Here is a 24,069-nt window from a genome sequence, read left to right as displayed (position 1 = left end):
ATATGTAAAAAAAGTAAGTTTCTTTCAAGTTACTTCTCCCTCAAATATGGATCATTTAAGTCCTTCACATTGCTGATTTACACTAGTTCTGAGTTTTTTAGTGTGAACAATACATAGCATCTATCACTTTTGTTCCAAAAGATGGATCCTGCTATATGTAACATGCTTGCTCTTTTGCCTTCTTTGGAAGTTTATGGAATCTCTATGAGTAGGATATAGTTCTGATGTCTTCATTGTGAATTTGAATATGTTATTGCCCGATGGGGTCTTTTTCAAAGTGGGGAAATTATGTTTGAATGCAGAGTCATTTTATATGTAAGATACTATAAAGAATTGTCTGCCTTACTTTAAAAGTTTCATGCAAGTATAAAAATAAGGAAAAGCTTTATTGTGTTACAACATTTTATTTTTAAACAGATGCTCTTCAATAGGGTAAAAGAGATGTTAGAGATGAGCATTCAGAGGTTTTGTGAACCTCTAAATGCAGAAGAAGGCAGCCCTTCATGCTTCTCTGTTATTTTTGTTGCCAAATTCATTCTTGTGCAACAGCAACACGCTAAAATTGGATTGGCACAAGAATGAATTGGGCAATGAAAATAGCCGTGTTGCACAAAGAAGGGCTGCCTTCTTTTGCATTCAGTGGTTCACAAAACCTGCAAATGCACATTCTTGTTAATGTCACAATCCTAGAATACTCTGCTGCTCCAGATGAGAATTACAATTACAGCAAATCGATCTGTGCCTGCTTCTCATTTGTACACCAGCTGTCTCCTCATAGGCTCTCCAAGCCCTCTCTGGCTTGGAGAGAAATCTAGTTTAATCTTTGGGGGATTTTTTTGAACATTATATTGCAAGGTATATGTCTCTCCTTCACATATAGAACCTGGAATAGCTAGATAAATAACTGTAACGCTAAAATTTGCTTTTGTAAATTTCTTTGAGGGGCCTCACAGTACTGATGAGTGCTTTAGAACATTTTTTCTCGACCGCGGTCCTCAAGTACTCCAAACAGGCCAGGTTTTCATTATAGCTTAACCAGTGCACAGGTGAAATGATCAGCTTATGGGTTAGAGCAGGTTAGTAACCATGGTTACTGATCAGCTGATTACTTCACATATGCACTGGTTCAGCTATAGTGAAAACCTGGCCTGTGGGGCTACTTGACGACCGCGGTTGAGAAACACTGCTTAAGATCATCAGGCTCATATAGAGGTTTAAGAACACAGCTTTGACTATATATTTAATCGACCTGCAGGGGTTAAAAACTTTGTAAATAAAATAAATTTGTTTCTAATTATTATATTATATTTTTTATTTTCAAATAGTAGATCACAAAAATCAAAGTCAAAGTAGATGGAAAAAACATTAGTATTTATTATTTATTTAAGTCAATATGAACATTTCTTTCCACTGGCATGGAGAGTCCACAAATCCATTCCAATTACTAGTGGGAATTCAACTCCTGGCCACAAGGAGTAGGCAAATAACACCCTAGCAAAGCTGTTAAGTATCACTCTTACTTCCCATAATCCCCAGTCATTCTTTGCCTTGAACTTCGGGAGGATGTGCGAAGATAGTGTCTGAAGATATTTCATCCTTTAATAGGGTACTTTTCCCTGCAAGCAAGGATTGGGACTATGCTATGTCCATGTAATTCTCTTTAGTAAGAGTAATGGTGGTGCAAAGTAGTCCTTGCTTAATTTTAGAACATCATTGCTACCCCTTGTATAGAAAACCAGGGTTGGTTACTCTGTTTTTCTTTTTTCTACAGGTTCCTGTCAGAGGCAGGAGAATCTGTCACACCTAAGAAACTGTTCCTGCCCTACCGCCGGATCCACAGGTAAGTGCTACCCTCCTTTTAGGTTTGAAGTCCTTAGCACTTCACATTTTAATTAATCTGTAGATATTATATTGGGACATTTATATCTCTTTATGAGAGATTTTTTCTTAAGGGCAGCATACCAGGGCACTGAAACTGCTGAGTAAGGTAGTTACGGGGTTAATTTTATACTCCCTTTTTTAATATGAGGCAGCTCTGTGAGGGGAAAACACTTTATTATGTAGGTGTTCTTCATTAATACCCTATGTAACATGGGGGTTTCTAGTGTGTGGTTTTAGGGCAAAACCGGCAAACTGACATTTTATATTTCTTTCTCTTTGGGCCAGTAGCGTAACTTGCGCGCTTTTCTGATGGCGCATTTATTTTCGGATTGATGCGGTCACATGACCACTCTCCGCTATTCTGATTCGACTTTACTCTGATCGGAGAGCGGAGACTTTATCAGAGCGTTTCCTGGATACGGAGCAGTCAAGTCTTCTAAAACAGTTCTAACTGTTTTGCTTCTTCAAACATTAGCGAGTCCCAGTTCGTCATTGACTTGTCAATGGCAATTGCTCTGGTCACCGGTGCGGTAAGCTCTCAGCAGAGGCTGAGGTTATAGAGGTGCTGCAGATTTAGTGATTTTATTTTTTCAGTATTTTTCATATAAAATATTTGTTAAATTAATTTTTTTGTTAAAGGTACAGAACATCATTTTGGTTTTGAGGTTCTGAGTTTATTTTTATTTGATATTGAGAAACAATTCTTAGTTATGGACCCTGATAGCAAAATCTCTCAATGTCTTTTGACAAATGCTTGTTCTACTTGGAGGCACAAATCATTCCTCCTGTACAGTTTTGTTCCACATACTTAAACAAAATATTATTGTCTAAGGATAAAGTTGCCCTTTCTGAACTATATGTCTCTCAGGATAATGTTGTCCGTACCATGGGGTCGAATTATCAAGCTTCGAATGGAGCTTGATGTCCCTGTTTCTGTGTGACCCTTCAGGCTCGCCGGAAACAGCAGTTATGAAGCTGCGGTCTAAAGACCGCTGCTCCATAACTTGTCCGCCTGCTCCGAGGCTGCGGACATCAATCCGCCCTATTCTATAGGATCGGACTGATTGACAACCCCTGCTAGCGGCCAATCTGCAGGCAGGGGCATTGCACAAGCAGTTCACAAGAACTGATTGTGCAATGATAAATGCTGACAGCATATGCTGTCAGCATTTATCGATGTGCAGCGGACTTGATACGCATCATGTCTGTCCGCACTTTAATAAATCGTCCCCCGTGCCTCTAATTTCTTCTCAAACGTCCCAAGCTTTAACAGTTTCACATGCAGTGCTCTGCGGTTCCTCTCAACAAGTTCCTGGGGGTGTGTATTTACCAGGAGATTTTGGTGTGCAAATAACTTCTGCAGTTTCTGCAGCCTTATCTGCCCTACCTATTGCTGGTAAGAGAAAGAGGAAATCTAAGAACATATCTCATCCTAAGGACTCTGTAAGACGACGTTAGTCAGCCTATCTCAATTATCTGAGGAGGATCATTCCTCAGTGGCTTCGGAGGGTGAGATCTCTGACTCTGAGACTGTTGTTACTAGTACAGAAGATCCAGAGGAGGTTAATTTTAGATCTAAGCTGGAGCACCTACGTTTACTATTGAAGGAGGTCCTAGCTACATTGGAGGACACTACTGTTGCTGAGACTCCTAAAAAATCTAATAAACTTACCAGAGTTTTTGATGTTATACATTCTTCTGTAGAGGTATTTCCGGTTCCATACCGTATGTCAGACATTATAGCTCAGGAATGGTAGAAGCCGGGGATCCCTTTTTCCCCGACCCCTGTTTTAAAAAGGATGTTTCCTGTTGCTGACTCTGTGCTATATCTAGCCAGATGAACTATTCTCCTTAAGGATAGTTCCTCTTTCAAATACCCTATTGATAAGAAACTAGAAGCTTACTTAAGAAAAATGTATATTCATCAGGGTTTACAATGGCAACCTGTTGCAAGTATTGCTACGGTTGCGGGTGCAGCCTCTTATTGGTGCGACTCCTTATCCTACCTTATTTCAGAGTACACTGCTATTAAGGAGATCCAGGATAGGATCAAAGCTCTAAAGCTGGCTAATACTTTTATATGTGATGCCAGCATGCAAGTTGTCAGGCTGGGAGCCAAAGTTTCTAGCTTTACGGTTTTAGCCTGCAGAGCTCTGTGGCTAAAATCTTGGTCTGCGGACGTAACATCCAAGTCAAAGCTTTTGTCTTTACCTTTCAAGGGCAAGACTTTATTTGGTCCTGGTCTGGCCTAGATCATTTCTGAAGTTACTTGTGGAAAGGGATCTTTCCTACCTCAAGACAAGAAAGCTAGACCTAAGGGTCGCCAGAATTCTAATTTTTGTTCCTTTCGTAACTTCAAAGGACAAAAGCCTTCATCCTCTTCTTCCAAGCCAGAGCAACCTAGGACTTCATTGAGGTCCAGTCAATCTTGGAATAAGGGGAAACAATCCAAGAAACCTTCCTCTGAGTCTAAGTCAGCATGAAGAAGTCTTGGATCAAGTAGGGGGCAGTCTTTTCTTCTTTCAGCAGTGGAAGTAGTATCGCAGGGATACAGGACAGGGTTCAAGTCTTGTCCCCCCAGGGGCAGATTTATTCTGTCAATGTTATCTGCAAACCAGGTAAAAAGAGAGGCCTTCTTAAACTGTGTAAAGGACCTATTTTCTCTGGGAGTGATTGTCCCAGTTCCTGTAGTGGAACAGAGTCAAGAATTGTATTCAAATCTTTTTGTGGTTCCTAAAAAGGAGGGAACTTTCCATCGCATATTGGACCTCAAGTATCTCAACAAATTTCTCAAGGTTCCATCATTTAAAATGGAGACTATACGCTCCATTCTACCCTTGATTCAGGAGGGTCGGTTTATGTCTACCATAGACCTGAAGGACGCATATCTTCTTCATATCCCTATTCACAGGGAACATCACTAATTCCTGTGTCATGCCTTTTTATACAAACACTTCCAATTTGTTGCTCTTCCTTTAGGCCTTGCCACAGCTTCTCGGATCTTTACAAAGGTTCTAGAGGCCCTTTTGGCTGTGGTCAGATCTCAAAGGATAGCGGTGGCGCCATACCTGGACGATATCTTGGTTCAGGCTCCATCTTTTCATTTAGCAAAATCTCATACAGAAACTCTGTTGTCTATTCTTCGTAACCACGGATGGAAAGTAAATCTGGAAAAGAGTTCCCTGGTGCCAGACACCAGGGTATGCTTTTTGGGAACAATCATAGACTCTCTGTCCATGAAGATTTTTCTGACGGATGTCAGAAAATCCAAAATTCTTGCTTCTTGTTGTTCACTTCAGTCCTCTATCCGTCCATCAGTGGCTCAGTGTATGGAGGTAATTGGTCTAATGGTTGCTTCCATAGACGTTATTCTTTTTGCTCATTTCCATCTTGGTGGATTTTGCAGGACCATCTGTCTCAGGGTACATGCTTCCTGAGACCATCCTGGGTGATTGTGACCATAGATGCTAGCCTGTCCGGCTGCGGAGCAGGTTAGGGTTCTCTAAAGGCTTAGGGTCTTTGGATTTGAGAGGAGTATTCTCTCTCCATAAACATTTTAGAGCATTGAAGATTGTTCTCAACTCTAACAACCTGGCCTCAACTACTTTTGGTCCGGTTTATCAGATTCCAATCGGACAACATCACCTCGGTGGCATACATCAGCCACCAGGGAGGAACTCGGAGTTCCTTAGCTATGAAGGAGGTGACTCACATTCTTCAGTGGGCGGAGTCTCACGATTGTCTCCTCTCTGCCATCCACATCCCAGGGGTAGACAACTGGGAAGCTGATTTTCTGAGCAGGCAGACCTTTCAGCCCAGGGAGTGGGGGGTTCCCGAGATGGATCTGATGGCTTCTCTTCTAAATGCCAAGCTTCCAAGATACGGGTCAAGATCAAGAGATCCACAAGCAGCTCTGATCGACGCTCTGGCGGTTTTGTGGAACTTCGGTCTTGCGTACCTGTTCCCTCCGCTTGCCCTCCTCCTTCGAGTAATTGCTCGTATAAAAACAGGAGAGGGAGTCGGTGATTCTAATAACTCCTGCCTGACCTCGTAGGATTTGGTTCCCAGATCTGGTGAAGATGTCATCTCTTCCCCCTTGGAGGTTGCCTTTGAGGAAGAACCTTCTACTTCATGATCCCTTCCTCCACCCAAATCTAGATTATCTGAAGCTGACTGCTTGGAGAACGCCTAGTCTTGGCTAGGCGTGGTTTTTCTCAGAAGGTCTTTGATACCAGGCTCGTAAACCTGTTACAAGATTTACCATGAGGTAGGACATAAATACATTAATTGGTTTGAATCTAATAGTTTCTATTGGAGTTGGGTGAGGGTTCCTCGCATTCTGTCTTTTCTTCAGGATGGCCTGGAGAAAGGTTTCTCAGTCAGTACTCTGAAGGGTCAGATTTCTGCACTGTCTATTCTTTTGCACAAATGTCTGGCAAATCTGCCAGATGTTCAATCTTTTGTTCAGGCCTTGGTCAGAATCAGGCCTGTGTTTAAACCTGTTGCTCCTCCTTGGAGTCTTAACCTTGTTCTTAAAGTTTTTCAACAGGCTCCGTTTGAGCCCAGGTGTCAACAATTCTGTTTAAAATTTAGGAGCCAGTAAGAATTTTTAGGAGTCAGACACAACTTTTAGAAGCCAGACAGTGGTATTTTCATATAAATATATATAGAATAACCCAAAAAGTTAAGAGCCAGGGGTAAAATTCTAGGAACCATTGGCTCCCTGGCTCCTGGGTTTGTCAAGCCCTGGTTTTAGCCTATGCATTCGGTTGATATTAAGTTGTTATTTTGGAAAGTTTTGTTTCTCCTTGCTATTTCTTCTGCTCGCAGAGTTTCCAAGCTTTTAGCTCTGCAGTGTGATTCCCCATACCTTATTTTTCCTGTGGATAAGGTGGTCCTTCGTACTAAGTTGGGATTTCTTTCCAAAGTAGTATCGGATTGCAACATCAATCAGGAAATTGTTGTTCCTTCCTTTTGTCCTAATCCTTCTTCTCAAAAGGAACGCCTGTTGCATAACCTGGATGTTGTGCATGCTCTAAATTTTTATCTACAAGCAACTAAAGATTTTCGGCAATCTACTGCCCTGTTCAATGTTTTCTCTGGTAAGCGTAAGGGTCAAAAGGCCACTTCTCCTACTCTTTCTCTCTGGTTGAGAAGTGTTATCCGGTTGGCTTACGAGACAGCTGGACAACAGCCTCCTGAGAGAATTACTAGTGCTGTCTCTTCTTCCTGAGCCTTCAAAAATTAAGATTCTGTGGAACAAATCTGCAAAGCGGCCACTTGGTCTTCATTGCATACCTTTTCCAAATTTGATACTTTTGCCTCGGCTGAGGCTTCCTTTGGGAGAAAAGTTCTTCTTAAAGCGGTGGTGCCTTCTGTTAAGGTCCGCATGTCTTGTTCTCCCTCCCTTCCATTCTGTGTCCTCTAGCTTGGCTATTGGTTCACACTATTAATTGTAATGGATTTGTGGACTCTCCATGCCATTGGAAAGAAAACAAAATTCATGTTTACCTGATAAATGTCTTTCTTTCCTGGCATGGAGAGACCACGACCCGCCCTTAATTTGAGTTAAGATGGCGCCTTTTTTTTTTGCATAAACCTCAGGCACCTCTATACCCTTTTGTCATCTTCTCTTTTCATTTTCCTTCGGCTGAATGACTGGGGATTATGGGAAGTAGGAGTGATGCTTAACAGCTCTGCTGGGGTGTTCTTTGCCTCCTCCTGGTGGCCAGGAGTTCAATTCCCACTAGTAATTGGAATGGATTTGTGGATTCTCCATGCCAGGAAAAAAAAGAAATTTATCATGTAAGCATAAATTTTGTTTTTATGATTCAGACTGTACATGCAGTTTTAAAAGACATTTCAGTTTACTTCATTCTCTTGGTAGCCTTTGTCAAAAGCCACACCTTGGTATGCTCAGGAGCAGTAATTTACTACTGGTACCTAGCTGCTGGTGATTGGTGGATTGACACACACATGACGCTTGTTATTGTCTCAACTAGGTCCCAGTAGTGAATAGTTGATCTGACACTGATTTTAACTATTTGTTTAAGCTAATTTTCTTTTTGCATTTTTATGTCTCTTTAAAGGGATAGGAAAGTCAAAATTAAACTTGCATGATTCCGATAGGGCATGACATTTTAAGACACTTTTAAATTAACTTCTATTTTCAAATGTGCCTCGTTCTCTTGGTATCCCTTGTTGAAAAAGAATACGCACATATCCTATTCTAGTGGGAGCTAACTGCTGCCTGCACACATTTGTTTTATTGTCATTTTAACTGTGTTATGACTAAAAAGTGTATCATTACAATGATTATGTGCTCATTTCCATTCTGACGTCTTTGTTTGATCCATATGATACTGGTGTATTGCAACAGAATATATAATGGCAGGGAAATGTTGTCCTGTTCACTCTGCCCTGAGGCATTAGCATAAGCATTCTTATTGCTCGCTCCCTGCATTTCACTTATATTTTGTATCACATGCCAGGTTCTGCTTTCAGGGCTGCCCCTCTTCCAAAATAGTTTGTTGGAGAAATAAGACACCCTTTTTGGCTTGTGTTCTGGCACAACAAAGTCTTGCTTGCTTTGTCAGTTCACTGGGGGGCAGCCGGAATACCCCAACCATGACAAAATATTATATTTAAAAGAACGCTGAGCGTTGTACAGAGAAAGTCTGAGTCATAAAACGTGCATTAGATGTTTGTCCTTTTAAATATGTTTAATGCTTTATCCTATATGGATTGGGTTCTGGTTGTTATTTCACATTTACATTCGGCAGTTCCTGAAAAGGATATTATTTGTGTACTCTTTACTTTTAAGGAGTATTTGTATATTTGCATCTGTAAAATCGCACAACTTGAAGAGGGAATGGGGTTACATAAAGTGTAAACAATAATATTTTATGTCATTTAGGCAATATTTAACATGTCATCATACAGCTTATACATATAACCTAAAGGTAGTCTTATATCATTATTAATACTTTTGTATATCTAGTACCATCAGAAAGATAGTACAGTACTGTAATCAGAAAGGTAATAGTTATTGTTTTAAGTAAATATAGACTAGAATTAACATTTTAGAACACAAAAACCAAGGACACAGGCAGAGAAGGTTGTGACTTACTTAGCAGGGAAATGGTAATTTCCTTCCTAAGATAGGGACAGCCCACGGCTTCATTCCTTACTGTTTGGAAATACAATACCTGGCCACCAGGAGAAGGCAAAGACACCCCAGACAAAGGCTTAAATACCCCTCTCACTTCCTCATTACCCCAGTCATTCTTTGCCTTTCGTCACGTTAGGAGGTGGCAGAGAAGTGTCAGAAGATTCGGAGAGTCCTGAAAAAGGGTATCTGCCCTTCGAGATAGGACTGGATTTTTAAGTAGTTATGTCAACCTCTCAGGGAGAGTATTGATGAAAGTTAGAGTCTGGAGATGCAGGGAAAGTTTTTTCTGCGAAACCATCCAGACTACTGCTAACAGCGCCTAAGCAATCAGTGTTGACGAGTTTCACTGCCTGCTTTCTCTCACTCAAGTCCATGTCAGGAGCACTGCTATAAGACTGTCACACTTGAGAGGCTGTGTTCTGTTCCACAACATGGATCCTGGAGGTAAGATCGTTTCAATTTTTACACATAAAACGCTATAACAGGGTCACAGTTTGGCTCCTTTATACCTTGATAGGATCCTGGGTTAATATCCTCTGAAGGGGGTTTATTGAACAGTTGGGGTTAAGTAATCAGTGTATTAATTATTTACTTGCTGCTTTGTGTGATTTTTTTCCTGGGCTGATAGACAGGTTTCATTTTTAAGTTTCACTTTCATTTTTGAAAGTGTTGCACAGCTCCTATTACTTGCTGTACTTGTAATAACAGGGCTTTCTTGCACTCTATGTTCATTTTATTCATTCCGGCTGAGACTTGAACCTGAGGAGAGCGTTTCCTCTGTTAACTGTCTGGGTCTAGGAGGTGGTGAGTGCCCCAGCCATTGTGCAGTTTTCTATAATAAAAAAACGTTTTTTTATTTGTGTCCTTCTGTGGGTATAACCTGAGCTATGAAGGACTCTGACATGTTAGAAGGTACTCCTTCTGTACTAAATCATACTTTTTTATATTGTGAGGAGGCCATGGTTTTCCCGCCCACTCAATTATGTTTCACATGCCTTAACACCATTATAAAGTCTAAGAAGGGAGACAAGCCTGCTAAGGCTCTTAGTCCCGCTGAGCCATCTACCTCTCAGGACTCGGCATCCCGTGAGATTACTACCCTTACTACATTATCGACTGCTCATGCAGTTCCCCGTAGCACATCCATCCGGAGGGGGCCTTCTTCCAGCGGACTTTGCTGCACAGTTACAAGTGGCGCTGTCTGCGGCCCTCAGTGCATTACCTCGCTCTAACAAACGCAAGAGAAGGGTTAAACATAGCTCTCCTGACCCGAGTCATCTAAATATTTATCGGATTTAGCTTTTATATCGCAGTTAACCTCTGTAGCTCCAGAGGGTGAACTTTCTGAGTCAGAGTCCTTAGCGTTTAAGCCTCCTTCTGCGGAGGAACCGTCCTTTTAGATTTAAAATTGAGCACTTGCGATTTTTATTAAAGGAGGTTCTGTCTAAGTTAGAGGTTCCAGAAGCTGCGCTGCCTGAAGAACATAATACCTAAATTAGACAGAGTTTACGAAGACAGGAAAGTTCCTTTGAATTTTCTTGTTCCGGTCCTCAGATCCTCAGAATGTGGTCCACCTCTTCCTTTTTTCTTCCCTCCCGTTATTCATTCAATGTCCTCTGGAGCTTGGGTATAATTTTCCCAACAGTAAGGAATGAAGCCGGTGACTCTCCCTATATTAGGATGCTTACAAGATAATTTCCTTTCCTTCCGTATAGGGAGAGTCCACGGCCCCCGCCCTATTATTTATTTTATTTTTCTGACACCATTTATACCCTAATGTTTCTCCTACTTTTCCTTGTTCCTTCGACAGAATGATTGGGGTAATGAGGAAGTGGGAGGGATATTTAAGTCTTTGGCTGTAGTGTCTTTGCCTTCTCCTGGTGGCCAGGTGTTGTATTTCCCAACAGTACGGAATGAAGCCGTGGACTCTCCCTATCCGGAAGGAAAGGGATTTATCTGGTAAGCATAAATTATGTATAAATTAAGTACAAACAATAAATGTTACATAAATGTGCCTTTGTGTGTATATATATATATATATATATATATATATATATTTATTATTATTTATTTTTTTTGCTTGAAGGAGTATGGCAAATGTAAAGACATTCACATTGTTCATTGTTAATGACTGTATGAGAGGACAAACAGCATATAACGAAACCTTTCTGTGTTGGTAGACATGCACTTTTATAGTAACATCCCTTTGATTCCTATGGCATTCACATGCTCAAAGGTGGCGGATTTCAATCGAGATGTGAACGTACCAGTTAAATGTTTCATAATTTCTCTTGTTAAGTGTATCCAGTCCACGGATCATCCATTACTTGTGCGATATTCTCCTTCCCAAAAGGAAGTTGCAAGAGGATCACCCACAGCAGAGCTGCTATATAGCTCCTCCCCTAACTGTCATATCCAGTCATTCTCTTGCAAGCCTCAACCAAGATGGAGGTCGTAAGAGGAGTGTGGTGTTTTATACTTAGTTTATTCTTCAATCAAAAGTTTGTTATTTTTAAATGGTGCCGGAGTGTACTGTTTATCTGAGGCAGTATTTAGAAGAAGAATCTGCCTGTGTTTTCTATGATCTTAGCAGAAGTAACTAAGATCCATGGCTGTTCTCACATATTCTGAGGAGTGAGGTAACTTCAGAGAGGGAATGGCGTGCAGGTTTTCCTGCAATAAGGTATGTGCAGTTAATATTTTTCTAGGGATGGAATTTGCTAGAAAATGCTGCTGATACCGAAGTAATGTAAGTAAAGCCTTAAATGCAGTGATAGCGACTGGTATCAGGCTTATTAATAGAGATTCATACTCTTATAAAAATGTAATATAAAACGTTTGCTAGCATGTTTAATCGTTTTTATATGTATTTGGTGATAAAACTTATTGGGGCCTAGTTTTTTTTCCACATGGCTGGCTTGAATTCTGCCTAGAAACAGTTTCCTTAGGCTTTCCACTGTTGCAATATGAGTGGGAAGGGCCTATTTTAGTGCTTTTCTGTGCAGCTAAAAATACTGACAGAGACATCCAGCTTCTTCCTGCATGTCCAGGACTTCTCTGGAGGGCTCAAAAGGCTTCAAAGTAGTTTTTGAGGGAGGTAAAAAGCCACAGTAGAGCTGTGGCAGTTGTTGTGACTGTTTGAAAAAACAAAAACAAAAAAAGTTTTTGTCTTTTATTATTCAGTTTTGGGTATTAAGGGGTTAATCATCCATTTGCAAGTGGGTGCAATGCTCTGCTAACTTGTTACATACACTGTAAAAATTTCGTTAGTGTAACTGCCTGTTTTCACTGTTATTTCAAATTTTGACAAAATTTGTGTTTCTTAAAGGTGCAGTAACGTTTTTTATATTGCTTGTAAACTTGTTTAAAGTGTTTTCCAAGCTTGCTAGTCTCATTGCTAGTCTGTTTAAACATGTCTGACATAGAGGAAACTACTTGTTCATTATGTTTGAAAGCCATGGTGGAGCCCCATAGGAGAATGTGTACTAAATGTATTGATTTCACCTTAAACAGTAAAAATCAGTCTTTAACTATAAAAGAAATATCACCAGAAGATTCTGACGAGGGGGAAGTTATGCTGACTAACTCTCCCCACGTGTCAGACCCTTCACCTCCCGCTCAGGGGATGCACGCTAATATGGCGCCAATTACATCAGGGACGCCCATAGCGATTACCTTGCAGGACATGGCTGCAATCATGAATAATACCCTGTCAGAGGTATTATCCAGGTTGCCTGAATTAAGAGGCAAGCGCGATTGCTCTGGGGTTAGGAGAAATACAGAGCACGCAGATGCTGTAAGGGCCATGTCTGATACTGCGTCACAATATGCAGATCATGAGGACGGAGAGCTTCAGTCTGTGGGTGACATCTCTGATTCGGGGAAACCTGATTCAGAGATTTCTAATTTTAAATTTAAGCTTGAGAACCTCTGTGTGTTGCTTGGGGAGGTATTAGCTGCTCTGAATCACTGTAACACAGTTGCAGTACCAGAGAAATTGTGTAGGCTGGATAAATACTATGCGGTACCGGTGTGTACTAATGTTTTTCCTATACCTAAAAGGCTTACAGAAATTATTAGCAAGGAGTGGGATAGACCCGGTGTGCCTTTTTCCCCACCTCCTATATTTAGAAAAATGTTTCCAATAGACGCCACTACACAGGACTTATGGCAGACGGTCCCTAAGGTGGAGGGAGCAGTTTCTACTTTAGCAAAGCGTACCACTATCCCGGTTGAGGACAGTTGTGCTTTTTCAGATCCAATGGATAAAAAATTGGAGGGTTACCTTAAGAAAATGTTTATTCAACAAGGTTTTATTTTACAGCCCCTTGCATGCATTGCGTCTGTCACGGCCGCGGCGGCATTCTGGTTTGAGGCCCTGGAAAAGGCCATCCATACAGCTCCATTGACTGAAATTATTGAAAAGCTTAGAACACTTAAGCTAGCTAACTCATTTATTTCTGATGCCATTGATCATTTGACTAAACTAACGGCTAAGAATTCCGGATTCGCCATCCAGGTGCGTAGGGCGCTATGACTTAAATCCTGGTCAGCTGACGTGACTTCGAAATCTAAATTACTCAACATTCCTTTCAAGGGGCAGACCTTATTCGGGCCTGGTTTGAAGGAAATTATTGCTGACATTACTGGAGGTAAGGGTCACAACCTTCCTCAGGACAGGGCCAAAGCAAAGGCCAAACAGTCTAATTTTCGTGCCTTTCGAAATTTCAAGGCAGGTGCAGCATCAACTTCCTCCGCTTCAAAACAAGAGGGAACTTTTGCTCAATCTAAGCAGGCCTGGAAACCTAACCAGTCCTGGAACAAAGGCAAGCAGGCCAGAAAGCCTGCTGCTGCCTCTAAGACAGCATGAAGGAACGGCCCCCTATCTGGTGACGGATCTAGTAGGGGGCAGACTTTCTCTCTTCGCCCAGGCGTGGGCAAGAGATGTTCAGGATCCCTGGGCGTTGGCGATCATATCTCAGGGATATCTTCTGGACTTCAAAGCTTCCCCTCCACAAGGGAGATTTCATCTTTCAAGGCTATCTGCAAATCAGATAAAGAAAGAGGCATTCCTACGCTGTGTGCAAGACCTCCTAGTTATGGGAGTGATCCATCCAGTTCCGCGGATGGAACAATGACAGGGTTTTTAGTCGAATCTGTTTGTGGTTCCCAAAAAAGAGGGAACCTTCAGACCAATTTTGGATCTAAAGATCTTAAACAAATTCCTCAGAGTTCCATCTTTCAAAATGGAAACTATTCGGACCATCCTACCCATGATCCAAGAAGGTCAGTACATGACCACAGTGGACTTAAAGGATGCCTACCTTCACATACCGATTCACAAGGATCATCATCGGTTTCTAAGGTTTGCCTTTCTAGACAGGCATTACCAATTTGTAGCTCTTCCCTTCGGGTTGGCTACAGCCCCGAGAATCTTTACAAAGGTTCTGGGTTCACTTCTGGCGATTCTAAGACCGCGAGGCATAGCGGTGGCTCCGTATCTAGACGACATCCTGATACAGGCGTCAAGCTTTCAAGTTGCCAAGTCTCATACAGAGATAGTTCTGGCATTTCTGAGGTTGCACGGGTGGAAAGTGAACGAGGAAAAGAGTTCTCTATCCCCACTCACAAGAGCTTCTTAGGGACTCTTATAGATTCTGTAGAAATGAAAATTTACCTGACGGAGTCCAGGTTATCAAAACTTCTAAATGCTTGCCGTGTTCTTCACTCCATTCCGCGCCCTTCGGTAGCTCAGTGTATGGAGGTAATCGGCTTAATGGTAGCGGCAATGGACATAGTGCCATTTGCGCACCTTCATCTCAGACCGCTGCAATTATGCATGCTGAGTCAGTGGAATGGGGATTACACAGATGTGTCCCCTCTGCTAAATCTGGATCAAGAGACCAGAGATTCTCTTCTCTGGTGGTTGTCTCGGGTACACCTGTCCAAGGGTATGACCTTTCGCAGGCCAGATTGGACAATTGTAACAACAGATGCCAGCCTTCTAGGTTGGGGTGCAGTCTGGAATTCCCTGAAGGCACAGGGATCGTGGACTCAGGAGGAGAAACTCCTTCCAATAAATATTCTGGAGTTAAGAGCGATATTCAATGCTCTTCTGGCTTGGCCTCAGTTAGCAACACTGAGGTTCATCAGATTTCAGTCGGACAACATCACGACTGTGGCTTACATCTAACATCGCTAGGGAACTCCTGGTTCCCCCTTGATGGTTGAAGTCTCAAAAATAATTCGCTGGGCAGAGTACCACACTTGCCACCTGTCAGCAATCCATATCCCAGGCGTGGAGAACTGGGAGGCGGATTTTCTAAGTCGTCAGACTTTCCATCCGGGGGAGTGGGAACTCCATCCGGAGGTGTTTGCTCAGTTGATTCATCGTTGGGGCAAACCAGAGTTGGATCTCATGGCGTCTCGCCAGAACGCCAAGCTTCCTTGTTACGGATCCAGGTCCAGGGACCCAGAAGCGACGTTGATAGATTCTCTAGCAGCGCCTTGGTTCTTCAACCTGGCTTATGTGTTTCCACCGTTTCCTCTGCTCCCTCGACTGATTGCCAAAATCAAACAGGAGAGAGCATCCGTGATTCTGATAGCACCTGCGTGGCCACGCAGGACTTGGTATGCAGACCTAGTGGACATGTCATCCTTTCCACCATGGATTCTGCCTCTTCTGATACAAGGTCTTTTCAATCATCCAAATCTAATTTCTCTGAGACTGACTGCATGGAGATTGAACGCTTGATTCTATCAAAGCGTGGCTTCTCCGAGTCAGTCATTGATACTTTAATACAGGCACAAAAGCCTGTTACCAGGAAAATCTACCACAAGATATGGAGTAAATATCTTTATTGGTGTGAATCCAAGAATTACTCATGGAGTAAGGTTAGGATTCCTAGAATATTGTCTTTTCTCCAAGAGGGCTTGGACAAAGGATTATCAGCTAGTTCTTTAAAGGGACAGATTTCTGTTCTGTCTATTCTTTTGCACAAGCGTCTGGCAGAGGTTCCAGATGTCCAGGCATTTTGCCAGGCTTTGGTTAGAATTAAGCCTGTGTTTAAACCTGTTGCTCCCCCGTGGAGCTTAAACTTGGTTCTTAAGGTTCTTCAAGGAGTTCCGGTTGAACCCCTTCATTCCATTGATATTAAACTTTTATCTTGGAAAGTTCTGTTTTTGATGGCTATTTCCTCGGCTCGGAGAGTCTCTGAGCTATCTGCCTTACAATGTGATTCTCCTTATCTGATTTTTCATGCAGATAAGGTAGTTCTGCATACCAAACCTGGGTTTTTACCTAAGGTGGTTTCTAACAAGAATATCAATCAAGAGATTGTTGTTCCATCGTTGTGCCCTAATCCTTCTTCAAAGAAGGAACGTCTTTTACATAATCTGGACGTAGTCCGTGCCTTGAAGTTTTACTTACAAGCTACTAAAGATTTTCGTCAAACATCTTCCCTGTTTGTCGTTTACTCTGGACAGAGGAGAGGTCAAAAAGCTTCGGCAACCTCTCTTTCCTTTTGGCTTCGGAGCGTAATACGCCTAGCCTATGAGACTGCTGGACAGCAGCCCCCTGAAAGGATTACAGCTCATTCTACTAGAGCTGTGGCTTCCACCTGGGCCTTCAAAATGAGGCCTCTGTTGAACAGATTTGCAAGGCTGCGACTTGGTCTTCGCTTCACACTTTTTCAAAATTTTACAAATTTGATACTTTTGCTTCTTCGGAGGCTGTGTTTGGGAGAAAGGTTCTTCAGGCAGTGGTTCCTTCCGCTTAATCCTGCCTTGTCCCTCCCATCATCCGTGTACTTTAGCTTTGGTATTGGTATCCCACAAGTAATGGATGATCCGTGGACTGGATACACTTAACAAGAGAAAACTGCTTACCTGATAAATTTATTTCTCTTGTAGTGTATCCAGTCCATGGCCCACCCTGTCCTTTTAAGGCAGGTCTAAATTTTAATTAAACTACAGTCACCACTGCACCCTATGGTTTCTCCTTTCTCTGTTTGTTTTCGGTCGAATGACTGGATATGACAGTTAGGGGAGGAGCTATATAGCAGCTCTGCTGTGGGTGATCCTCTTGCAACTTCCTGTTGGGAAGGAGAATATCCCACAAGTAATGGATGATCCGTGGACTGGATACACTACAAGAGAAATAAATTTATCAGGTAAGCATAAATTATGTTTTTTTATTGGGTCGAATAGGGTCGTATGTAAAGGCGGATCAAACAACGTGAGCATCGATGTGCATCAAACTATTCTTGCCGGAGCGTTTGTTACAGCAAATTGGCCTACATTTTACTATGTTGTTTGACGCATTGTTAGCTTTGGCGTATCAATTTTGCATTTAATTTGACACAGAATTACAGTGTATTCACAGTTGAAGCTTTGATAAATTGACCCTATAGACTTACAGTGTAAGTAGTGCTAAAATTACATTCTGTTACAAATAGACCATGCCATTATGAGTTACAATATCCATTTTTTTTTTTTTTTAATAGGGGTGACCAGGTAATTTCATGGTCAGTTTAGAGTGTCTCATTATAGTATTGTAGTAGCTTGCAAGATTTCAAAAGCCTTAACAGGCGTTAGTAATAACTCCTTAGCAATAGGAATGTAATATCTTACCTTGAATTACAATTATCAGCATGGTTCATATTACTTGCTATGATCTGTGTTATTATTTACCTTGCTGTATATAGTTGAGCCCAGTATATTTTTAGTTTCTTTCATATGTATATTTCACCCACCCCTACTTATAAATAAAGCTTTAAGATGAGATAACAGATTATAACTATGCTGATTTTGTTGTTCAGCACGAGTTGTAAGCCGTTACAATCTGCCAAGTATCCTAATTAACCATTAGGACAGGAAAGGTCATCTGCTTGTTGCCATTTTTTTAATAATTCTAAAAACACATGCATTTCAAGGGAATAATAAAGGTGTGAATTTTAATAAGGCCGCTTTATTAAAACAGTGTCAACTCTATAGTCTTACACATCTTTGTGAAAAGTTTGCAGTGTAAAAAATTGCATTTCGTGAGGATTAAATAAAGGGGATTAAAGTGATTGTAAATTATAGTGTTTTTGAAACGCTTGGATTTACCTTTGCTACAAATAAAGGGGACTTTAAAGTTCCTTTATTTGTATACTGCTCTGAGCGCCTCAGGCTGCCCACGGCAGAACGCTATTTTATCAGTGAGGTGATGTTAGCCAATAGTGTGCTAGCCATACAGCATAATGCCAACTGTGCCGCATGGCTATTAGTTAAGAGGTGGAAATGTCATCTCATTTAAAAAAAATAGCGTTCTGCCGTGGCAGGCTGAGGCTCTCAGCACGGCAAACGCTGCAGGCAAATAAAGGAACCTTCCCCTTTAAGAAATAACAAATATTTATGAAGAACCATTTCCAGCACTGTAATTTACATGTTTTTTCCTCTTCAGGAATATTCAAAAGTTTATTTATGGGATTAGTAACACATCCTAGGTCAGAGGCCATTGCCAAAGTCTCCTATAGAGAATTGTTATCCAGGGACTACTGGTCTCTAGAAACCTACAAGGGCGTCAGAGCATTGAGGTGTGGATACGTTTTACTTCCTGTTTGGGGTTTGAGATGTTCTTTTAATGACTTCCTGTTCAGGATGTAGGTCTTTTGGAACACAACTTGCGTCAACAAGTGGGAAATGCATCCAGCACGCCAATTGTGTGCAATAAGAGGAATACGTAGGGAAAGGTAATAGGGTCATACCAGTATCAAGCTGGATAATACAAATGGCACAAAGGTTAAGAGAGAGCTGTATCATGCAGTGTATGAATTGAATTCTCTAACTTTTCCGTAATATAGCACAGGTAAATCTGCAAATCGTTTTTAAGAATTCCAACAGATAATTTTTAGCTTTTTTGTTATCACTCCATTTAAAGTGATCGTAAAATTAATTGATTATATTAACAATATTTGTAATAAAAAAGTAAATAATGGGCACTTCATGAAAATCATTGTAAATGCTAAATTATATTATTATAATTACCCTTTTATTATTAACTTGCTGGACCCCAAAGGGGGCACGATATGATTGGTTACAGCATGATTCGTCATTAAACACAGAAATAGAGTATGCGTATGCGTTGTGGGCGCAATGTATAACAGCATGAAAGAGTAATTTGTAATAAAAAAGTAAATAATGGGCACTTCATGAAAATCATTGTAAATGCTAAATTATATTATTATAATTACCATTTTATTATTAACTTGCTGGACCCCAAAGGGGGCACGATATGATTGGTTACAGCATTATTCGTCATTAAACACAGAAATATAGTATGCGTATGCGTTGTGGGCGCAATGTATAACAACATGAAAGAGTAATTATTTTAATATTTTAGTGTTTACAATGATTTTCATGAATGAAAGTGCCCATCATTTTCCTTTTTTATTACAAATATTGTTAATAAAATCAATGAACTTTACCATCACTTTAAACATTTAAAATATATATATATATTTTTCCTTCTTAATACAAGGAGAATCCACGGCTTCATTCCTTACTGTTGGGAAATACTGAACCTGGCCACCAGGAGGAGGCAGAGACACCCCAGCCAAAGGCTTAAATACCTCTCCCACTTCCCCGTCATTCTTTGTCTTTCGTCACAGGAGGATGGCAGAGAAGTGTCAGAAGATTTCAGAGTTGTTCCTCAGGAGGGATATTTGCCTTTTGTTATGGAACTGGAGTTTTAAGTAGTCTTTTCAGCCTTTCTGCGAACCAATCCAGACTACCTGCTAACAGCTCCTTAAGCAACCAGTGTTGAAGAGTTTCACTGTCTGCTTTCTTCACTCAAGTCCATGTCAGGAGCGATGCTACAAGACTGTCACACTTGAGAGGCTGTGTTTCTTTTCCACAGCATGGATTCTGATAAGATCGTTTTAATTTTTACTTATGTTAAAATTGCTGAAGACAGGGTCACAGTGTGACTCCTTTTATCTTTATAGAATTGTGGGTTAATAGCTCCTTAGGGAGGTTATTGAACAGTGGGGATTAATCAAATGTGTTTTCTTTGATTTATGCTGCTTTATGTGAGATTTATTGGGCTCATAGACTGTTGTTATGCGGTAATGGAACATACAGGTGTTTTACTTTCATTTTGAACACTGCGCAGCTTGTAGCTTGGCATGCTTTTTCTCATACCAGGGGCAATCCTGCATTGCGCACCACGTGACCGGGTGTGGTCAAACTTTCGTTTTCTCTTTCCTGACCGAGCTAGCTCTTGGAAAGGTCGCTTCTTCTCTGGTTGCCTGGGTCTAGGAGGTGGTGAGTGCCCCAGTCATTGGAGGTATAAGGTGCTGTTTTTGTGATAAATAAAAAGTGCATTTATTTGTAGGATCCTGATATGCTTGAGGGTAGTCCCTCTATTCCTAATAGTAATACCTGTCTATATTGGGAGGAGGCCTTGGTGTGCCTGCCCTCTCAACTATGTTCCATATGCATTAACAAGGTTATTATGTCTAAGAAGGTTAACCCCTTTAGTACAACTGAGCTGTCCACCACTGAGGACTCGCCGCCCCATGAGTTACGTACCCATCAATCATCTCCATTGTCACATGTAGCTTTCCATAGCACGCCTTTTACCATCAGACTTTACCGCGCAGTTAAAAATGGCATTGTCTGTGGCCCTTTGTGCTCTACCTGACCCTGCTAAATGCAAACGAAAGGTTAAACATAGCTCTCCGGTCCAGGGGACATCCAGTGATTTACTTGATTTGTCTGCCTTTCAAGTATCCCTGGATGGGTCACACTCTGAGTCATCAGAGGATGAATTTTCAGGATCGTAGTATGCTACCTCTAGGCTTCCGGCTGTGGAGGAGCCAGCCTTTAGATTTAAAATTGAACACCTATGTTTTCTTCTAAAGGAGGTTCTGTCGACATTCGAGGTTCCAGAAGCCAAGTTGCCTGACGAGCCATTGATACCTAAATTAGACAGAGTGTACAAGGATAGGGTAGCCCCGCTAACTTTTCCTGTCCCTGTAAAAATGGCGAATATTATTAAAAACGAATGGGATAGAAATGGATCTTCCTTTTCCCCTTCATCTGCCTTTAAAAAATAATTCCCGGTCCCGGACTCTCAGCTGGAGTTGTGGGGTTCCGTCCCTAAGGTGGATGGTGCTATCTCCACATTAGCTAAGTGTACTACTATCCCTCTTGAGGATAGCTCGTCTTTCAGTGAGCTGATGGATAAATAGATGGAAACTTTTCTCAGAAAAATGTTTCATCATACGGGATATTTATTTCAACCGGCAGCGGCCATAATTAAGGCTTTGAAAATTGCTAATTCTTTTATCTGTGATGTAAACATGCAGATTATTCACCTGAATGCTAAAATCGCTGGTCTCTCAGTGCAGACGCGTCAGGTGCTCTGGCTGAAGTCCTGGTCTGCGGAAATGACTTCTAAGTCTAGACTACTTTCCCTCCCCTTTAAGGAAAACATTTTATTTGGTCAAGGCCTGGACTCCATTATCTCCATGGTTACAGGGGGCAAGGGTGCCTTCCTACCGCAGGATAAAAAGAACAAGTCTAAGGAACAAGGTTCTAATTTTCGTTCCTTTCGTTCTGAAAAGTCCCAACGTCAGCAGTCCTCCTCTAAGCCCTAGCAAACCAAGAGCACTTGGAGGCCGGCTCAATCCTGGAATAAACCCAAGCAGAACAAGAAGCCCGCCGAGAACAAGTCGTCATGAAGGGGCGTCCCCCGATCTACAGCCAGATTGTGTAGGGGCAGACTGTCGCTGTTTTCAGATGCTTGGTCCAGGAACGTGCAGAATCTGTGGTTCCTGGAGGTCATAGCTCAGGGATACAAGGTAGGTTTCAAATCTCATCCACCCAAGGGCAGATGTCTCCTCTCAAGCCTGTCTTTAAATTTAGAAAAGAAGGAAGCCTTGCTGGGGTGCGTGCGGGATCTGTCCTCCTTGGGGGTCATTGTCCCGGTTCCTTATTGTAGAAAGAGGTTTGGGATACTACTCAAACCTGTTTGTGGTCCCAAAGAGAGAGGGAACTTTTTGCCCACTTCTGGACTTAAAGTGCTTAAACAAATTTCTAAATGTCCCCTCATTCAAGATGGTGACAATAAGGTCCATTCTTCCTCTAGTTCAGGAAAGACGTTTCATGACCACTATAGATCTGAAGAATGCCTACCTTCACGTTTCAATCCAAAGGGACCACTTCCAGTTCCTAAGGTTTGCGTTCCTGGATTAGCACTTCCTATTTATTTCACTTCCGTTTGGTCTAGCTACGACCACAAGAATCTTTACAAAGGTTCTAGAAAATAATTTTTATTTTATAAGAAATAAACATTGCACATATGCATTTGGTATTGTTACAAAGTTATTGACCTTTACCGCTATTAAAGGCTGCTCGCACACAGCGCGGTTGACATACAATCGGTAAATATTCAGTGCATGTAAGTAAATAACACGAAAAAAGGAAAGAAAAGACAAACAAAAACAAACAAAGCAAGACACACTGTGCTGTCCGGTCCCTTGAACTATGTATATAGCGTGTGAAATAATCTTTTACCCATAATCGTAGGCTTAGAAGCCTAAGGTTACTCATTATGACCATATACTATAGAGCTCTGGCCCTTCTGAATCTCATATGTCCTGTGAATGTGCTAACTTCCAACCTCTAATCAGTGCACCAAATCTCCTACTTAAGCACTCTACCTGTAGTGAATATTTTAATATCAAGGGCCAAACCTCTCCGCCAGATATTATCCATGAGGATATTTCTAACCCACCAGAGATGGTGCAAGCTAGCTTCGGCATGTCTTGCCCTCCGGACCCCCTTAAGGCCATCTGTGGCTCAGTGTATGGAGGTAATTGGTCTCATGGTGTTCAGCATGGACATAATTCTTTTTGCAAGGTTCCATCTCAGACCGCTACAGCTGTGCATGCTGAGGCAGTGGATCGGTGATCATTCGGATCTGTCTCAACAGATTTCTCTGGAGAACCGTTCGAGAGAATCGCTCTCTTTGTGGCTCTGTCCAGATTATCTGTCCTGAGGGACATCCTTTCTCGGGACATCCTTTCTCAGACCATCCTGGGAGATTGAGACTACGGACTTGAGCCTCCCAGGATGGGGAGCTGTTTCATGTGCCAAGAAGGCACAGGGCCTGTGGTCTCAGGAGGAACGCTCCCTCCCGATCAACATTTTGGAGCTTCGAGCAATCTACAATGCTCTGAAGGTTTGGCCTCTTCTGGGTTCGTCCCGGTTTATCAGATTCCAATCAGACAATATAACCATGGTGGCTTACATCAACCATCAGGGGGGGATGAGAAGCTCCCTAGCAATTTGGGAAGTATCTCTGATTCTGGAGTGGGCGGAGGCCCACAGCTGTTCGCTGTCAGCGATCCACATTCTGGGTGTGGACAACTGGGAAGCGGATTTTCTCAGCAGACAATCCTTTGATCCAGGGGAATGGTCTCTCCATCCCGAAGTGTTTGCAGAGATATGCAACAGGTGTGGAACGCCGGAGATGGATCTCATGGCGTCTCGTCCCAATACCAAACTACCCAGATATGGGTCGAGGTCCAGGGATCCTCAAGCAGAGCTAATAGATGCATTAGCGGTGCCTTGGAGGTTCCATCTAATCTACCTTTTTCTGCCCTTACCACTCCTTCCTCAATATGTGTCCCGCATCAAGCAGGAGCAGGCGTCCGTAATACTGATTGCTCCATTGTGGCCGCGGAGGACGTGGTTCGCGGACCTAGTGAGGATGTCCTCTTCTCCACCATGGTTACCTTGTCGCAGGGATCTGCTGGAACAATGTCCTTTTGTTCATCAAAATCTAGATTATCTGAGGCTGACTGCGTGGAGATTGAACACTAAGTCCTACCCAAGAGAGGTTTTTCAGAGATAGTTATTAATACTCTCATCCAAGCTCGTAAGCCGGTTACTCATCACATCTATCATAAGGTGTGGGGAACCTACTTATTCTGGTGTGAAGAGCGTGGTTTTCCTTGGCATAAAGT

The 24,069-nt window shown here is 41.9% G+C and overlaps 1 protein-coding gene across 1 annotated transcript in view; it reads left to right on the top strand.

The window, feature by feature from the left end:
• Nucleotides 1–24,069, top strand: part of INSR (insulin receptor) — a 327,427-nt gene that overhangs the window by 98,136 nt on the left and 205,222 nt on the right. The window lies entirely within an intron of this gene.

The sequence above is a fragment of the Bombina bombina genome, chromosome 2, assembly GCF_027579735.1.
Source record: "Bombina bombina isolate aBomBom1 chromosome 2, aBomBom1.pri, whole genome shotgun sequence".
Lineage (NCBI taxonomy): Eukaryota > Metazoa > Chordata > Amphibia > Anura > Bombinatoridae > Bombina > Bombina bombina.
Note: the sequence above shows the minus strand (reverse complement) of the source record. Positions and strands in the feature narration are given on the sequence as shown.